At 34.4% G+C, this 21,096-nt stretch overlaps 1 protein-coding gene across 2 annotated transcripts in view; it reads left to right on the top strand.

The window, feature by feature from the left end:
* Positions 1 to 21,096, top strand: part of NKAIN2 (sodium/potassium transporting ATPase interacting 2) — a 977,119-nt gene that overhangs the window by 560,492 nt on the left and 395,531 nt on the right. The gene's annotated exons all lie outside the window — the stretch shown is intronic.

Raw genomic sequence — 21,096 nt, forward strand, 5'->3', positions numbered from 1 at the left:
TGATTAATGTCGTTTTGGAAAAGGCACAGAGAACTCTCTTGCCTACTTCTACTACTTGAAGACACAGAAAAATGGTTACTTCACCAGGCAATGAATCTGCCAGAAACTTGATCTTGACTTTCTGTCCTCTAAAACTGTTCGAAATAAATTTCTGTTGGTTATAAGCCACCCAATCTATAGCATTATATTAAATCAGCTCAAGCAGACTAAGATAATTACTTTCATATGTCGAATGATATATGGAATGTAGAGTATTTAAGTAGTTGCTGAGTTTATACCACAAGAGAATAGGTATAGTACATTTTATGTGAGAGTATTATCATATGTCTGTACAGATTTCTGCATAGTAAGTGTGAATCAATCTTTTGGGGATATACTATTTACTTATTCATTACNAGTATATTACATTTTATGTGAGAGTATTATCATATGTTCTGTACAGATTTCTGCATAGTAAGTGTGAATCAATCTTTTGGGGATATACTATTTACTTATTCATTACTGTATTCAAATATTTACTGAGTGACTACTATATGCTAAGCCTCTGGGCTCTTGAGCTATAGCAGTGAACAAAACAGACAAAACCTTGCCCTCAGGAGCTTATGTTTTAGTGTAACTTTCATGGTATTTTGTATTTGCATACATCCTCAAATACTCTCATTTCAGACAAGGCACTATTGTGTGCTCTACAACTTAATCTTATGTTCTTCCAGTTTTGAAAAATAATTAACATATACCATTCTATGAGTTTAAGCTATACAGCATGATGGTTTGACTTACATGTCTTGTGAAATGATTGCCACAACAGTTTCAGCTAACATCTGTCTTCATAGATACATACATTAAAAAGAAAAGAAAGAAGAAAAAAGAAAATAAATTCTTCTTCTGATGACAATTCTTAAGATTTATTTTCTTAGCAACTTTCCTATTTATCCTATCTCCGCAGTGCTTGTTGTAGTCATCATGTTGTACATTACATTCCTAGTACTTATTTACCTGATACTTGGAAGTTTACACTTTTTGACCACCTTACTCCAATTCCTTCCTCCCCCTGCCTCTGGTAACCAAAGGTTAGATCTTTATTTATATGTTTTTTATTTTGTTGTTTGTTTATTTGTTTTAGATTCCACATATAAATAAGCTTATACAGTATTTGTCATTTTTCATGGGAGTTATTTCACTTAGCATAATGTCTTCAAGGTCCATCCAGGTTGCTGCTAATGGTAGGATTTCCTAATTTTTTCTGGTTCAATAATATTCACATGTGAACAATGTGAACATAAACACTTATGTTATTTTCATGTCTTGGATATTCTAAATAATGCTGCTAAGACTATGGGAGCATGGATATCTTTTTCTGTTAGTGTTTTCATTTCCTTTGGATATATCATCAGAAATAGAATTGCTGGATCATATATGGTAGTTCTATTTTTAATTTTTTGAGACCCCTCCATACTATTTTCCATAAAAGCTATGCCAATTTACTATTCCACAAATAGTACACAATGGTTACCTTTTCTCCACATTTGGGCCAACATTTTTATCTCTTTTCTTTTTGATGAAGGCCATTCTAACAGGCATGAGGTGATATCTCATTGTAGTTTCAATGTACATTTCCTTAATGATGAGAATCTTTTCATAGACCTATTTGCCTTTCATTTATCACATTTGGAAAAATGTCTATTCAGCTTCTTTGCCAATTTTTGAGTGTGTTATTTGTTTTTGTTTTGTTTTGGTTTTGTTTTGCTTTTGAGCTGTGTTATGTATTTTTTATATTAACCTCTTATTATATATGATTTGCAAATATTTTCCCCATTCTGTCGGTTGTCTTTTCACTTTGTTGATGGTTTCTTATGCTATGCAGAAGTTTTTTTTAGTTTGATATAGTCACTTACTTATTTTTTATTTTGTTGCTTGTTCTTTAAGTGTCATACCTAAAAATCATTACAAAGACCCATATCAAGAAACTTTATTTGTATGTTTCCTTCTAGGAATTTCATGGTTTCAGGTCTTAAATTTTAGTTATTAATCCATATTGAGGTAATTTTTGTGAGTGGTATAAGATATGGGTCCAGTNGGTTTTGTTTTGCTTTTGAGCTGTGTTATGTATTTTTTATATTAACCTCTTATTATATATGATTTGCAAATATTTTCCCCATTCTGTCGGTTGTCTTTTCACTTTGTTGATGGTTTCTTATGCTATGCAGAAGTTTTTTTTAGTTTGATATAGTCACTTACTTATTTTTTATTTTGTTGCTTGTTCTTTAAGTGTCATACCTAAAAATCATTACAAAGACCAATATCAAGAAACTTTATTTGTATGTTTCCTTCTAGGAATTTCATGGTTTCAGGTCTTAAATTTTAGTTATTAATCCATATTGAGTTAATTTTTGTGAGTGGTATAAGATATGGGTCCAGTGCCATTCATTTGTGTGTGAATATCCAATTATTCCAGCACTATTTTTTTTTAAAAACTCTCTTTTCTCATTGAGTATTCTTGTCTACCTTGTCAAATATTAGTTGACTATATATGTTGAGTTTATTTATGTGTTCTTGGTTCTGTTACATTGGTCTATTTGTTTGTTTTGATGGTTGTAGCTTAGTATAGCTTGAAATCAGGTAGTGTGATGCCTCCCGCTTTATTTTTCTTTCTCAAGATTTCTTTGGCTATTTGGGGTCTTTTGTGATTCCATATACATTTCAAGAGTGTTTTTTATACTTCTGTTAAAAATACCATTAGAATCTTGATGGCTTGATGCATTGAATCTATTGATGGCTTTTGGTAGTATTGATATTTTAACAATATTAACTATTCCAATCCATAAATATGGGATACCATGTTCCATTTATTTGTGTCCTTAATTTATTTCCGTTATATCTTATAGTATTCAGAGTAGAGATCCTTAATTACATGTATTCCTGAGTACTTTGTTGTTTTTAATGCTATTAGAAGTACAATCAATGTCTTTGTTTTTTCAGAAATTTGTTGTTTTGTGTATAGAAACACTACTGACTTTTATATGTTGATTTTGTATCCTACAACTTCACTGAATTCATTGATTTGATTTACATATTTTTAGTTGAAACTATAAGATTTTCTAAATATAAAACCATGTCATGTGCAAATAGAGACAGTTTTACTTCTTCCTTTCTAAATCTGATACCTTTTCTTCCTTCCTTCCCTCCTTCCCTCCTTTCTTCCTTCCTTCCTTTTCCTCCTTCCCTTCCTTTCCTTCCTTTCTTTCCCTCCCTCCCTTCCTTCCTTCCTTCCTTCCTTCCTTCTTTCCTTCCTTTCCTTCTTTCCTTCTTTCCTTCTTTCTAATTCCTCAGGATTGAAGCACCTGGGTGGCTCAGTCAGTTAAACATCCAGACTTGGGCTCAGGTCATGATCTCACCATTCTGAGTTCGAGCCCCACACCAGGCTCTGTGCTGACGCCTCAGAACCTGGAGCCTGTTTCAGATTCTGTGTCTCTCTCTCTGCCCCACCCCCACTCATGTTCTGACTCTCATGAAAATGAATAAACATTAAAAAATTTTTAAATAAAATTTATTTTTATTTTTATTTATTTTTTGCCTGATTGCTTTAGTACTATGTTGAATAGGAGTAGTGAGAGTGGTCACTCTCATCTTAGAGGAAAAGATTTAAACTTCACTGTTAAATATGATATCAGCTGGGGACTTGTCATATATCCCCCTTATTATGTTGATATATATGCCTTCTGTGCCTAATTTGTTAAGATTTTTTATCATGAATGGATATTGAATTCTGTCAAGTGTTTTTTCTGTGTCCACTGAGATGCTAATGTTATTCTTTTCTTTTAATCTCTTAATGTGGTATATCACATTGATTGGTTTGCATATATTGAAACATCCTTGAATTCCAAGATGTCTAAAAACATGTGAATGATCCTTTTTATGTGTTGCTGAATTCAGCTTGCCAGTAATTTATTGAGAACTTTTGTATCTATATTCATCAAGGATATTGATCTGTAGTTTACTTTTCTAACAGTGTCCTTTTCTGGTTTGGATAACAGGATAATGCTGACCTTTTAAAATGAGAGTATTCCCTCCTCTTTGAGTTTTTGGAAGTTTGAGAAGGATTGGTGCTAATTCTTTCTTAAACGTTTGGTAAAATGTATCAGTGAAGCCATTTGGCCCCAGGTTTTTCTTAATTGGGTAATTTTTGATTACTAATTGAATCTCTTTACTAGTAATTTGTCTATTCTTTTTTTTTTATTTCTTCTTGATTTGGTCTTGGTAAGTTGTGTACTTCTAAGAATTTTTCCCATTTCTTTTATGTTGTCCAATTTGTTTGCATTTATTTGTTCATAGTGTCCTCTTAATGATGCTTTGAAGTTCTGTGGTATTCTTGTAAAGTCTCCTTTTTCATTTATAATTTTGTTGATTTTGGCCCTTTCCCCTTTTTCCTTGATTAGTCTAGCTAAGGGTTTGTCAGCTTTGTTAGTCTTTTCAAAGAACAGATCCTTAGTTTAGTTAACCTTTTCTATTGTTTTTCTGTTGTCTATTTCATTTATTCTGCTCTACTCTTTATTATTGAATATCTTCTGCTAACTTGGGATCAGTTTGTTCTTCTAGTTCCTTAAGGAAGATTGTTTTCTGGAGATCTTTCATGTTTCTTAATGTTGGTGTTTATTGCTATAAACATCCCTCTTAGAACTGCTTTGGCTAAATTTCACAAGTTCTGCTGTGTTGTGTTTTCATTTTTATTTTTCTCAAGAAACTTCTGCATTTCCCCTTTAATTTCTTCTTTGATCCATTGGGTATTCAGGAATATATTGCTTAATTTCCATATATTCATGAATTTTCCAATTTTCCTGTTATTATTGATTTCTAATTTTATGTCATTGTAATTAGAGAAGATGGTATGATTTAAGTCTTCTTAAATTTGCTACAACTTGTTTTGGTGCCTAACATATGGTCTATCCTACAAAATATTCTGTATGTACTTGAGAAGAACTTGCATTCTGCTGTTGTTGGATAGAATGTTCTGAGTATGTCTGTTAAGTCCATTTGGTCTATAGCATTTAAATCACTGTTTCCTCATTGATTTTGTGTTTAGATGATTGATCCATTGTAAAGAGTGGGACATTAAAATCCCTACCTGTTAAGGTATTACTGTTTGTTACTCCTTTTAGCTCTGTTAGTTTTTGCTTTATATATTTAGGCACTTAGATATTGGATGAATAAATATTTACAGTATCTTATTGATGTAGTGGTTCCTTTATTTTTATATAATATCATATAGACTTTAAAGGCTATTTTGTCTAAGTATAACTATCCCTGTTTGTTGCTTGCTTGCTTGTTTAGCTGTTTGTTTTTTGGTTACTATTTGCTTGAAATGTTTTTTGTTTGTTTGTTTGTTTTGCTTTGTTTTTTTATTCCTTTACTCTCAGTCTATGTGCATCTCTAAGGCTAAAATGAATCTCTGTAGGCAGTATAGTGCATTTTTTAATCCATTCAGCCATTCTGTGTCGTTTAATGGAAGTTGATATATTTACATTTAAAATAATTATTGACAGGTATGGACTAACTGTTTCAGTTTTGTTCCTTATTTTCTGGTTGTTTCGTAGAGCCATTGCTCCTCATGTTTTATCCTGCCGTCTTTCCTTGCATTTTGATGTCTCTTACTTTGTGCGTGCAATTACTACAGGTCCCCGTGTGGTTATTATGAGGCTACATAAACTGTCTTAAACTTATAATATCCTACTTTAAACTGACAATTTCAATATAATTTGTAAATTTACACTTTTGTTTCTCCTTTCTCACACAGTTTAGGTTTTGTCTGTTACAATTTACATGATTTTTTATACTGTGTATCTAAAAACAAATGATTGCAGTTATTATTTTTACGATGTTCATTTTTCTTTAACATTTAAGTTAGAGTTGTAATGAATTATGCACTAATATTACCATATCACAGAACCTGTGAGTATATATTTACCATTACCAGTGAGATTTACAGTACCTTTTTGTCTTTTTATGATGTTAATTAGTGTTGTTTTATCTCCATTCAAACCTTTAGCATTTCTTTAAGACAGGTCTAGTGTCATGAACTTCCTTGGCTTTTGTTTTGAGGAGAAGTCTTTATCCTCCTTCATTTCTGAAGGACAACTTCATTGGTTATAGAATTCTTTCCTGACAGCTATTTTCTTTCAGCATTTTGAATGTGCCATCCCAGTCTTTCTTGACCTGAAAAGCTTTTGTTGAGAAATCTGCTAACAGTCTTATGAGGGTCCCCTTGTATGTAACTTCTCTCTTCTCTCTTCTGCTCTTAAAATTCTTTGTCTTTGACTTTTGTCAATTTAATTATGTGTCTCAGTAGAGCCCTGCTAAGGTTCAACATATTTGGGGAGCCCTCATGCATCTGGATGTCCATTTCTCTCTCCAGGGATGTTTTCAGCCATTATTGTTTTAAATATAATTTCTGTCCCTTTCTCTTGATCTTCCCTTTCTGGAATTCCCATAATGCAAATATTATTTCTTTTCATTGTGTTCTATAATTCCCATAGGCCTTCTTCAGTTCAGTTATTATGTTTTTCAACTCTAGGTTTTCCTTTCCCCCTCTCTCTTCTTCTTCATTCTCTCCCTCCTCCTCCATTTGTCCCTCCTCCTCTTCTGCCTCTCCTCCCCTTTTTCTCCTCCTCCCCCTCTCCATTCATTCTCCTTCTTCTTCTCCTTCTCTTTCTGCTTCTCCTTCTTCTGGTTGCTATTTCCTTGCTGAACTTCTCTTTTTCTTTGTTTAGTTGTCTGTGTGTGTTTTCTTGTAATTCACTCTGGATCCTCCCTGCTCCCCTACAAGGGCAGGGAAGCTAACTCAATAACACCATTGACTATGGAATATAGTTTCCGGTCCCAACCATTTAATAAGCCTGACCAGAGAATCCAAGTAGCCATGGAGCTCATCCAGCACCACACTTGGGTAGGGAACCAAGCCAGTAAGTCCTATCTAATTGTTCTCAGGCAGTGACACCCTACCCCCATCCCTGTCCTCAGAGCTGGAATAGTTGACTTACTCAAAAATAGATCACAATAGCAGACCCCACCTGCCAAAATACATCACCAGCAGATGCACCTAGAAACCCAAACAGTGCTGACTGGTGAAAAACTCTCTGCCAAACCACATCTATAAAGTCTGGAAGAGAAGCTCAGATTACTCAAATGTACAGAAACCAATATAAGAAATCAAGAATTATGAAAAATCAGGTAAATATGACACTATTAAAGGAATGAATAAAGTTTCAATAACCTACTCTAAAGAAATTGAGATCTATGAACAAAAATAATACAGAATTAAGCAAGTTTAGTGAATTACAAGAAAACACACACACTGATGACTTCACTTGACCAGAAAATTCATTGCATACTCTGGCCTGATTCCTTGTTGTTTTGGGACTTGAATCAGGCCAAAAAATGCAATGAATTTTCTGGTCAAGTGCAGCCATCAGGTTGGCTCTGCAGAAGGGGAGTCACAGGCTGTGCTCTTTATTCAAATGTCACTCTATGCAGAGCTGTTGAATGAGTTATACAGTTTCCCATGTGGTCCAGTTAGACTTCCTGGTCAGATAGGCTGAAGGTTGTTGTATTCAATGATGATCAGGGCTATGAATTAGAATCTTTCCCTGGGCACAGCATTAGAAGTAGCTCTAAAGCCAATAAAGACTTCTCTTATTGTCTACACTCAAGCTGACCTACAACCCAAGTTTCCTGACTAAACAAGGCCACTTGCTTTGCTCTGAAAACTATTGGCTATGCCCACCTACCCCTCTGCTTGAGTGCTTCTGGGTTGCTCAGCTTCCATGAATTGTCTCCAGCCCTTCTGGTCAGATGGGGCTAGATGACATTCTCAACAATGAATTGACCTGTGTCTCAACTCTCTTGCTTTGGTGGGAGGAGGACAGGTCAATCCAAGCTACCTTCAATTCCCCATGTAGGCTTTCTGGTTAAGAAGGGTGGAGAGCTACCTTCAACCCTGGCTATAAATTAATCCCCCAGCTTGCTTTATAGCATGGGAACACTTCACACCTGGTACAGCCTTTGCTCTAGGGTAATCAGTTCTGCCCATCATCTCTTAGTTCAAGTGCCACTGGGCTGCATGGTATCCAGGATTTGTCATCAGCCATTCTTTTCAGATGAGGCCAGAAAATATCCTCCACAGTGACGTGGGGCTGTGATTTAGTACCTTTCCTGTGTGTGGGCAACCAGGCTCTAAGGCAAACAAAGTTCCTCATTTGAGGATCCAAATCAGATCAATCTGTACACGACCAAGTTCTCTGTTTAGAGTGTGCCCCTGACTTGGTTCTGCAGATAAGCAAAGCTGCTGTGGAGATTACTAGTTGGGCACTACAGGTATTAATTAATTCTTCAAAAATATATATGATGGTTGCTGCAAGCCTTTCCCCATTTCTCTCTCACAAGTTCTTAGTGATTGAGCTGTGCAGATTCTCCTGCAATCCCCATGGTGTGAGATCAAAGTAGAAGGTCCCACAAAGTGACCCACAAAGAAGCCAGCTGGTTCTTCCCCCTGGATTCTTTCTTCCCACTGGAGAAACCAGGAGACCAGGGGAGACCTTTCCAAATGGTACTGTCCTGGCCTGGAGGGAGGACAATGCAGATAACATGTAGCCATTTCTCTTACCCTTCAAATGGATTCTTGGTATCTGCAATGAAGGAGGGTGCTTCAGCCTCACCCCCTAGGACTATCTCAGTGGTGTCTTGTTCTTGAATAGTTGTAGTTTTTCTTGTGAGGAAGAGTGAAGTTAGAAACAACTTATGTCACAATTTTGGTGACATCACTTCCAAACTATCTTATGAAACATAGGAGTTTAGAGGTACTTTAATATTCTAAAGAAAACAATGTATATCTCAAAATTATGTACCATGTAGGGGCAAAAGGAACATTTAAAATAAATAGTGAATACTAGAATGGAATTTAGGAAAGAGAAAGATAATATTAAGATATGAATAGTATTTTTTTGGAGCAGAGAGAATGGCTGGGAAATGAGAAAAGTACTAGAGAAAAATAATGCAACAAAATGCAATGAGATTTGGAAAGCTTTGTTATCTGAATTTGATGGAAGGCTGTTGGCTGGCTGGTAGAGAGATTTAAGGGGAATAGTTTTAATGAAATACAATAGTGAATCAGAAATGTGATTTCAGTCATGTCATTTTGGCTTAATTAGAGGGCAGAAGGTTTAGCAACAGAGCTGCTGATAGGGAATGCATTCCAGTGACTCAGGCCAGAGATTATTAAGAATTTGTAGAGATGGAGAGGAAGAAATAACAGTTAGAGATGTTGTTGAATTAGAGTTATATGTGGAAGGAATAAGAGGAATCAAAGATAACTTAGAAAGTTGCTCACCTTAGGGACATGATAGATGTTGGCATCTCCCACAATTGTGGAAATGTTACATAGAAAAAAAGGAATTTAATTTTTTGCATCATTTAGGTTTCCTTATGGAGAACTATTAGTTGTTATTAGAACGTTAGAACTTTATGATTTTTATAACTTGTGGTAAAAATACTGAAATGCTTTATAGAGTAATTCCATTCCCTACCTAGAATAAGCGCAGTCAACCATATTCATAAGTTGATACTTCAGTAGGTCTACTAAAATAAGTATGGTACCCCAACTTTTATTCATGCCTATGTAATAATTATATAATATATCTCCCAATATAATTCTAAATAAGCACAATAATAAGAACTATAATGATGGTTTTAACATTTATATCATAATCCTTCCTTTGAAATTTTGTTCAGGGGAATTATAAACAGCTTGGATAAGTTACCTTATAACTTAAATAATATAAATATAATTTTTCAGTAATTAATGATAATTACTTCTTTCTAAGGTACTTGGTGATAGATTTCAATCTAAACATAATTTAATGTTTGCTAATAATAGTGATCTCCAGGAGCAACAGTTTGATATAAAAAAATGGCTCTTAATAATAGCTAACAGCTATTGAGCTTTTATTGTGTACCTACCATTGGACTAAATGTTTTGTCTCATTTAATGGTAGATATTGTTATTGTCCCTGTTGTATGGAATTATATACTGAAGCATAGAGAGATTATTTTTGTGTCCTGGTTTTCTGTGGAACCAGGTTTTGAACCCAAAGATTTGAACCAATATGTTATACCATAGTAAGCTAACTGCTGACATTGGGGGAAGGTAGATAGTAGAAGAATTCAAGTTGTATACATTTCAAGTTGTTTTCTCATGGAAATTTTTTACTGATCCATGTAACAAGTACATCAAGAGACCGGTGTTATCCCCTTCCAAACCAGAACACTTAGGCCAAGAAGACTAATGAACTGTCAAAGTCAAAACTATTTAAATGGTGGTGGTGTCCAAATTTAAACACTCTTTGTTTTACTTTTTAATTTTAAATTATATTAGCTTTATTAGAAAAAGAAAAACATGAACTTATAAAGCCAGATTCTCAGGATTTATTGTGCTTAAAAATTACCCGGAGAGTTACTTTGTAATGAAAATATCAGAACCCAAATCCCAGAATCCCAAATTCTAGGTGATTCCAATGAAGGTGGATCTTCATTTAGCTTTCAATAAAAGATTACCATATAGTTCCAAGTTAAGTGGTCTGAGATGACAGGAAGTTTTGACCAAAGACACCAAAGTGGAAACCGAAGACGGGTAGCAGAAATCAGATGAGTTGTTGGACAAGAGGCTGTGCAGAAGTGGGAATGAAATGAAGGATGGAAAGTAAACTAGGATGAGTTTATGCAGATCCAGACTGTAAGCTATATTCATATCTCAAGTGTCTATACTCCACTCTTGGGCTTGCAAAGGCCTTAAAGGATTTTGAGCATGTAAGTGTGCTACAATGATTAAAATCAGCAATGGTATAAAGAATGGCTTATAGAGGCAATTTTAAATTGTGCAGATTAAATGAGATGTTATGAACCTAAATTAGGATGTTACAAATGGTAATGAATGGAATGAAAAAGACATAATCAAGTCTACTAGTTTGATTTCTAACTAATCAGATATGAAGTACAGAAAAAGTAAAAGACAAACATAATGGGCTCTTAAGTCTCTATCAGCTGAGTATGTGTTCTTGAGAGGAATACATTTAAAAATTATCCTAGAGGCGCCTGTGTGGTTCAGTCAGTTAAGCATCCAACTTCACCTCAGGTCATGATCTCACAGTTTGTGAGTTCGAACCCTGTGTTGGACTCTGTCCTGACAGCTTGGAGCCTGGAGTCTGCTTTAGATTTTGTGTCTCCCTTTCTCTGTTCCCCTCCCCCACTCATGCTCTCTCTCTCTCTTTCTCACAAATAAATAACCATTAAGAAATTTTTAAAATAAAAATTATCCTGTTATATTATTTCAAATTTTGGAAAAAAACCAACAACTGCTATTTCTTTTGACTTTATTTAAAAATGTATTTTTGTTTTAGGTTGTATATATTTATAAGTTTATGATGTTTGTGAGGACTGGCAGATCTCTATATTGGGATGGATTGGGATTTACCTAGTGGGTTTGTAGTCCCTAGGAGTTGAAGATCATTTAAAATTCTTGGATCTTCTTTAGTGGATTATCCTCCTTTAGATCCAAGTGGCATTATCCAAATCTATAGAAGGTAAGAAATAAGAGTCATAGAGTTTGCAGAAAAAGTTACAGCAACCATAGAGCCTTTTTGTGAAATTAAATGGGTGAAATCATTTAGCTTTCAGATGAGCAAAAACTCTCATGAGGCCTATCGACAGGTATTCAAGGGGAGAAGTTCAGCTAAGCACAGCATTCTAGAAAGATACTTCCAAGTTTTGGCAAACTTTTCCTTTCATAGTATCTGTCTCATTAAGTGCAACCAACAACTGGAGATTCCTTATTAAAGCAGAGGACAGAATTACAGAAAGAGCAGCAGGTGTTGGCCAGATTAGGTACAATTAGTGGCTTCCTCTTTATCAAAACAGCTCCTGACAGTGCAGGTGGATGAGAAATTATTGGGAAGACTCTAACAGCCTACTAGAGCCAGAATTATAAGAATTGCTAGCATGGATCAATGATTTTTTTATATTTGTTTTTACTATTTCTATGATGAATGAATGAATGAATGAATGAATCATATGTTTTCACAAAGAAGAGAAATAAGGCCATTTTTTAAATTAGTAAGCTTTTAAAAAAGTCTCATATTTGATAAAAAATAATCTAAAGGTATGTAAGATAAATGTGTCTTTAACTATAGCTGTTATTTCTTCTCAATTGACTACACTGAGTCAAGTTAAACATTTTTAACTTAATTATGCATACTTCTTAGGGGCCTATCAGGTCACTGGTTCTCAAACCTACTACACATTAGAATCTCCTGAGGAACTTTAAAAAAATACCTGGGTCATACCATGAAAGAGCCTCATTTAAAGAGTTTGGGCTAGATTTTGGCCAAATATATATTTTTTTAATTCCTTAAGTTTCCAGCTGATTTTTATGTACAACCAGGGTTTAGAACCACTGAGATAGATAAATGTCTATCCTCAGTGCTCACTGGTACAAAATCATGTTTTTCATAGGATTCCTCCAAGTATTGAACAGACTTCATAGTAAGGATGAAAAAATTAGGAAAATGAACTGCATTATGAATTTTTTATTTGTAAAGTTCTGTTACTTGGCTTGATATAGTCAGAAGAGAAGAGAAACACTTGGGATGATATGAATTTGGCCCAGGCTACACTGCTCAATATCCTTTAGGAGAGGAAACTTCCTAATTTGGGTGTCTATTATACTCTAAGTCTGCCTTGCATGAATATTTATATCTCTTTCTCTTTATTTTTTTTTTAATGTTTTATTTATTTCTAGGAGAGAGAGAGAGACAGCGTGAGCAGGAGAGAGTCAGAGAGAGGAGTCACAGACTCTGAAACAGGCTCCAGGCTCTGAGCTGGCAGTCAGCACAGAGCCCGACGCGGGGCTCGAACCCACGAACCGCGAGATCATGACCCAAGCGAAAGTCGGACGCTTAACCGACTAAGCCACCCAGGCGCCCCTATCTCTTTCTCTTTAAAAAAGAGAAGAAAGAAAGGACGGAAGGAAGGGAGGAAATTTCAATAAATTTTTATAAAATATAGCACTCAAACAAAAATGTGAAAATGTATATGAAACCGAGCTCTTATATAAACACCATCCAGGTCAATAAATAGAATATAGATCTCAGAACACTTCTATATATCTTCTCCCAATCTTTATGCCAATATTCTTTTAAATATTACCATTTACTTTTATTAACATTTTTACATAAACATTGCTAAACATTATTGCCTTACTCAGAATACATAAATTATATTTTAAGTATAAAAGACAGATTTTTGATGACAGCTATAAAAATTAGATCAGTGAGTACAGTATGTACTCTTTTATGTCTGCCTTTTTGCAAATATCATTATAGTTGTTTGAGTCAACTCTTTGGTCCATTCTTTTTTTTTGTTAAGTTTATTTATTTACTTTTGAGAGAGAAAGAGAGAGAGCACAGGGGACAGGCAGAGAGTGAGAGGGAAAGAGAATCCCAAGCAGGCTTTGTGCTGTCAGCATGGGGCCTGGTGCAGGCTCAATCCCATGGACTATGAGATCATGACCTGAGCCAAAATCAAGAGTCAGATGTCTAACTGACAGAGCCACCCAGTCCCCCAAGTCCATTCTTATTTGTTGCTGTAACTTTTCATTATTTCATATGTTATAATATCTATCCCTTTTGCTGTCAATAGATGCATATTTCTATTCCTTTTTATTAGCAAAAATAATGCCGTAGCTTCCTGTACCTATCTCTCAGGACATATTTGCTTACATTTCTGAGGACTATATAACTTTCCCAAATCTCTGGGGAGATATGAGTAACATAGAAAGTGTTTAATGAAGAAGATTATGACAAGTTTGCCAAAATGTTTTGTCCCAATTTACATTTTCATCAGCAACATATGAACATTCATGTTGTTCTACATCAGAAATGCAAACTATGACTTGCTGGCCAAGTCTAGCCTTCCACCAGTATTGAAAATTAAGGAGCTTTTTGAAACATAGCCATGCCCATTCATTTATCCATGGTCTTTGGTTGCTTTTGTGGTACAATCACAGAACTGAGTATTAGTGGCTAAAACCATGTAGGCTGCCGGGGGCCTTGCTGGCTCAGTAAGTAGAGCATCTGACTCTTGATCTTGAGGTCATGAGTTTGAGTCCTATGCTGGGTGTTGAGATTATTTAAAAATTTTTTAAAAATGCCTTGTTAAAAAAATAAATAAAAGAATTGGCCAAACTGTTTGAAAAAGACATAAATGAAAATAAAACCATGTAGGCTGCAGTACCTGAAAGACTTACTGTCCATTCTTCATAGTAAGGTCCGCTGACCCTTGTCTGCCTCTCCCATCACTCTTGATATTGTCAGGCTTTACCATTTTGCCATTTCTGGTGGAGATGTAGAATTTCCTTTTGATTTATTTGCAATTTCCTGGTTACTAGTGATTTTGAAAACGTTTCCATATCTTTTTTGGTCCTTTGGATATCTTCATTTTGTGAAGCTTCTTGGTCATTTTTCTATTAATGTTTTGTCATTTTCCTATTGAGTTCCTTATAAAAACCAGTTAGGAGTTCCTTACCAATTAGACTGCTATTATTTTCTCCTGTTCTGTGGCTTGCCTGCTTACTCTCCTGAAGTTTTTTGATGAACAGAATTTCTTATATTTTAATATAGTAAAATCTAACAGTTTTTACTTTTGATTAGAGAGTTTTGTGTCCTAAGAAGTTGTTCTTTATTCCATATAATAATTATTCTTCTACATTATCTCTTAGAGTAGTAGCTCTTAACTGAAGGCAATTTTGCACCATTGGACATTTGTCAACGCCTGGAGAATTCTTAGTTGTCACAACCAAGAGTATACTACTGGCATTCAGTATGTAGAGGCCAAGAATGCTGCTAAGCACACCACAATGCACAGGGCAGCCTCACAAAGAACTATCTCGCCCAAAACGTCAATAGTGTGCTGTTGAGAAATCCAATCCCAAAAGATGTAGTATTGACCTGACTTTCACATTAAGATCTATAATCTAATAGGGAATTGATTTTACAAATGGTGTGAACTAGGGTTCAAGTTTCACTGTTTTCCTCATGTATATTTGACTGCCAGCACCATTTACTAAAACGACTGTGCCTCACTGCCACATTGCTTTGTGATAAGCCAAACATGTGTACAAAGTTCCCTGAGTTTACCATGCTATTTATTCCATTGGCCTATTTCTCTAACCTTGCCTATCCTTGTACCAAAACACCATCTCATAAATATTAAAGCTTTATATCAAGTCCCAACATAAGTAGGACATTTGCTCTTAATATATTCTTCCTCTTCAAGAATTTATTTCCATTTTTATACATTTGAGTAGTCTGTCTATCTACTTTCATATTTTTGCAGGTACTTTATATTTTGATGCCATCATAAAGTTACTGCTTTTGGAACTCCATTTCCTAATTATTTATTTCTAGTAGATATATGATTTTTTTTTTTGTATATTGACCTTAAATCCAGAAACATTTCTAGTTCACTTTCTAATACTAATAATTTATATTAAACCATTTTGGACATTGTACATCCACAATCATATCATCTTTGAATACCAACCATGGTTTCTCAGTCTCTCTCTCTCTCTCTCTCTCTCTCTATTTTCCCCTAACCTCCCTCTTCCATCCACAATTCTAATACATTTCATTTCCTTTTTCCTCTTTCCTTCACCGATTAGGAATTATTTTCAAAAATTATTTCAGTAGAGTCAACCATATTTAATCAGTACACACCCTGTCAAGAATATTGCAGTGGCAATTATTAATAATCGGGTTAATTTTATCATTGGATACATTTGTCATCTTCTATAGAGAATTTACATTTGATTCTGTTAGTTGCCTGGGACTAGGAATCACAGATTACTTTTATCCCTTTTCAGGAATGGAGATGATTAGACAGCAAGTTGCTATACCTGGGAGAATTTCTCTGCTTCTGGCTAACTTTTATCCCTAGTGGAAGAACCCCTTGAAGTCCAAGTCTAAACACTTCTTGGTGGCCCATGAACATCATTCACTCTGTTCCACCCAAGAGAGGCTGCCAAAATGTCTTCTCCTCAATCTTCTCAGAAATCAACAAATGACACAGAGGAATAGTGGAACTACCTCCCTGAGTCCTTTTTTCTTTTCTAGATCCTGACCCAATAATTCATCCCTCTCTTGTCAGAGCTCTAATTCATTCAGATATAATCTGTTCTGCTTTTCTGGATGTACTCTGTAGGAGAGTTAGTCTGAATTACTCCGTTCACTATTAGCTACTTCAAGAATTATTTGTTCATGTAAAAGACTAAACAGTAATGGAACTAAAATTTATGAAAAAACATTTTAAAATATTTTCAAAAAGTTATATAAATTAACTATGCACATACACACAATTTAACTGTATTAAGTTTACATTGATTTAAATTAGAATTAAGATATATTTAGGTTTTTACTGTATAATTAAAATGTAAATCTTAGGTCTTTATCAAGAGTCTTTTGAATAATTTCATTCCCAAATGAAATATACTTAGCTCAGGGGCACCTGGGTGGCTCAGTCAGTAAAGCATCCGACTTAGGCTCAGATCATGATCTCATAGTTCATGAGTTTGAGCCCCACTATTGGGCTCTCTGATACTCAGAGCCTGAAGCCTGCATCAGATTTTGTGTCTCCCCTCTCTCTCTGCCTTTCTTCACTCATGCTCTGTGTCTTTCTCTCAAAAATACATAAACATTAAAAAATAAAAAAAGAAATATACTTAGTTCAGACAAACTGTTATTTAATCTATATCCTCCCATTGCAAGATTAACACCATGCAGCAAAGGATTATTTCTTTCTTCTTGAACCTTATATCCCAATACCTGGTGAAAGATTTGATCCACATTGGAGACTCAAATGAATATTTGTTGAATAAATGAATACTTTGTTCAAACCATTTGTTTCTATAATCATGCCTCTTGCAATACTTTTGACAAGTTGCATGTTCAATAAAAATGGTTGATGATTATACTAGAAGAGTTTTCTAACATAAGTCATAGACATAGTTGAATATAAGGCCATTTTTCATGATTTACTGGGTTCTCAATTTATGGAAATATGTCTCTTTTTTTAGCCTAAGTTTTACAAAGTATGGTAGAAAGTACAGATAATCTCATTGATACTTGGATTCTTGATAGAAAATAATAAAATCATTTCCAGAAAACTTATGGATGCATGTCATGAGTCTAAGAACATAAGGAATGGTACACAGTTTTAGTGGGATGATTTTCAGATCTCAGAACGCATTTTCTTCTTTATCCAGATAGGTAGAAAGGAATATTTATTTTTAAAGCCTCAGTATAGAAGCTGTTTATATTAGTGATATTTTGAAAGTCATATGATTTCACACTTCAAAGATAAATATAGAAATTATTTTTGTTGTCCTAAAATATTAAGAAACCCAAGTTAATTATCTCACTAGTAAGATTGTTTAAGATGTCTCTGAAAGTACTATGTATGTATGTATGTATGTATTTCTTTATTTTTAATTTTTGTTTTACATTTATTTATGTTTAAGAGACAGAGTAAGACAGAGCATGATCAGGGGAGGGGCAGAGAGAGAAAGAGACAGAATCCAAAACAGGCTCCAGGCTCTGAGCAGACATTCAGCACAGAACGAACGCGGGGCTCGAAACCATGAACCGTGAGATCATGACCTGAGCCGAAGTGGGATGCTTAACCGACTGAGCCACTCAGGCATCCGTGAAAGTATTATTTAAATCTAAACAATATAATGGTTAATACATTTTGCAGTGCCAGGACTGGGAATTCTAAGACAAAGTAAAACAAAACAACAGAAAAAAAATCAGGTATCATTACTTCATTATTAAAATTTTGAAAAGAAATTCTGTTTAAATTAGTATTTTTCTTAAATTAACTTTAAAATAGGCCATACTCCAGAAGATATGAACAGACACTTCTCCAAAGAGGACATCCAGATGGCCAACAGACACATGAAACGATGCTCAGCATCCCTCCTCATCGGGGAAATACAAATCAAAACCACACTGAGATACCACCTCACGCCAGTCAGAGTGGCTAAAATGAGCAAATCAGAGAACTCTAGATGCTGGCGAGGATGTGGAGAAACAGGCACCCTCCTACACTGTTGGTGGGAATGTAAACTGGTACAGCCCCTCTGGAAAACAGTGTGGAGGTTCCTAAGGAAACTAACAATAGAACTCCCCTATGACCCAGCAATAGCACTGCTAGGAACTTACCCAAGGGATACAGAAATGCTGATGCATAGGAGCACATGTACCCCAATGTTCATAGCAGCACTCCCCGCAATAGCTAAAACATGGAAGGAGCCCAAGTGTCCATCAACAGACGAATAGATCAAGAAGATGTGGTTTATCTNACCTGGATTCATTCTAAACATGTCCTTTACTAATCCTTTACCCCATGGGAGGGGTGTGTGTGTGTGTGTGTGTGTGTGTGTGTGTGTGTGTGTGTAATTCTATATAAACAGTTTGGTTTTTTTTCTAAAACTTGAGGCATAATTAAAATGCAATACATTGCCATACTTAAAATGTACAATTTGATAAGTTTTGACATATATAGACCAGAGGAACCATCATCATAATCAAGATAATAAATATATCCATCACCACTGAAAAGTTTACACATATCTTTTACTCTGTAATCCTTTACTCCTGTACCTATCCACACTATGTGAGCTATCCTTAAGCAATCATTAGTCTTTTTTCTGCCATTGTAAATTAGTTTGCATTTTCCATAATGCTAATGTAAATTAAGCCATACATTTATGTACTTTCCCCTAACCCTGGCTTTATTGATTCAGCCCACTTATTTTGAAATTTATCCATGTTGAAGTAAATACCAATAGTTAATATCTTTTTTTATTTCTGACTGCAATTCCACTGTATAGATATAGTACAGTTAATTTATTCATTCATCTATTGGTGGACCTTTGGGTGGTTTCCATGTTGAAAACATATCTGTACGAAGTTTGAACACAAAGCTGCTAAACACATGTGCATAAGTCTTGGCATGGACATATGATTTCATTCCTCTTGAGTTAATTCCTAGGAGTGGAATGGCTAGAACATATGAACTATTGTATACTTAATATTTACTGCCAAAGAGTTTTGCAAAACTGTTACACTATTTTCCATTCCCACCCACAGTGTATAAGAGTTAGATCTCCTTTACATCCTTGCCGATACTTGTTATAATCAGTTTTTTTCATGTTAGACATTCTAATTGGAATGTAGTGCTATACCATTGTGGTTTTAATATGGATTTTCCTAATAACTGATATTGTTTATCATCTTTTCATGTGCTATTTGCCTTCTGTGTCTCCCTACATGAAGATTCTGCTCACATCTTTTACCCAATTTTTATTGTTATTTTCCCCGTATTATTTAGTGTTTATAGCTTTTATATAACTGAAAATTGTATGAATAATATTTTTGAGGATGAAATCAAAACTCTTAATTATTCTTTTATGAATCATGCTTTTGATGTCCTGTTTACCAAACTCCATGTCACTAAATGTTTTCTTCTAAAAATTCTATTTTTTAGACTTTACATTTAAGCTTATGCTTCAGTTTGTGTTAATTTTTACATATGTTGTGATTTATAAATTGAAAGTTACTCTGTTTTGCATGTAGATATCCAATTGTTCCAGCACCATTTGTTGAAAAGACTATTTTTTCTTCATTGATATCTTCCTATGTCTACAGTCCATCGTTCATAGATGGGTAGGACTATTTCTGGACTCTATTTGATTACATTGATATATTTGTCTATGCTTATTCCAATACCACATTGTTTTGATTTCTATAACTTACTAATATTATGCAGTATTTACCTTTCAACAGATACTCCCAACAGATACAAAGTCTTCCAAACTAAGAGGTTTTAAGCTATTATAGATTTTTTTTATATTTCCATACAAATTTGAAAATTTTTTAGTGGACTTCTCCTAACTGTCTTTCTGGGAATTAGATAGAGATTGTGCTAAATCTATGGATAAAGTTTGACAATCTAATTATATAGAGTGTTCTGATCCCTAAAAGCAATATATATCTCCATTTACTTATGTCCTCTTCAGTTTCTCTCAGTGTTTTATATGTTTGAGTGTGCAGATCTTTCATACCATTTGTCAAATTTGCAGCTAAATATTTTATATTTTTTATCATATTGTAAATGATATTCTTATTTAAATGTCTGATTGTTCATTGCTAATATTCAGAAATTCAGCTTTCTTTTAACATTTATTTTGTATCCATCAACCATACTAAATTCACATATTAGATCTAGTAAATTATTTTTTGCAGATTCCGTGCAATTTTCTACATAGATAATTGTGTCATGTAAAAAAGACAATTTTACTTCTTCCTTTCCAGCCTGCATGCTTTGCTATTAATCATTTGTGTGCTTTATTGCACTGACCTGGCTAAAACCTCAGTACAATGTTGAATGAAAGTGCTGATTGTAGGTAGCTTTGTCTTATTCCTGATCTTAGTGAAAAAGTATTTAGCCCTTTACTATTAAGTATGATGTTAGCAGGATTTGTGGTAAATGTTCTTTATCAGGCTGACGAAGTTTCTTTCCATTTCTTCTTTGCCAAGAGTATTTTTATCAGAGTGGATAAACAGATTTTGTCAAATGACTTTTCTTTATCTATTGATATAATCATATGACTTTTCTTTTTTTAGTTTAATGATGTCATGAATCACATTGATTGATTTTTAAATGCTGCATTTTAAAATGCTTTATTCCTCCTGGGAGATTATCCATTTTATATGATATTGAATTCTGTTTGCTAAAATTTTGTTTGGAATTTTTCCATCTGTGTTCATGAGAGATAATACTGTGTAGCCTTCTTTTTTTGTATTGCCTTATGTCCCATTTTGATATCAAATCAAAGCTGGCCTCACAGAATGAATTGGGAAAAATCCCTTCCTCTTAAATTTTCTAGAAGAGTTTTTATGAGTTTGGTGTGCTTTTTCCTCCCAAATATTTGGTAGA

Source organism: Crocuta crocuta, unplaced genomic scaffold (genome assembly GCF_008692635.1).
Source record: "Crocuta crocuta isolate KB4526 unplaced genomic scaffold, BGI_CrCroc_1.0 scaffold230, whole genome shotgun sequence".
In the NCBI taxonomy this organism is placed as follows: domain Eukaryota; kingdom Metazoa; phylum Chordata; class Mammalia; order Carnivora; family Hyaenidae; genus Crocuta; species Crocuta crocuta.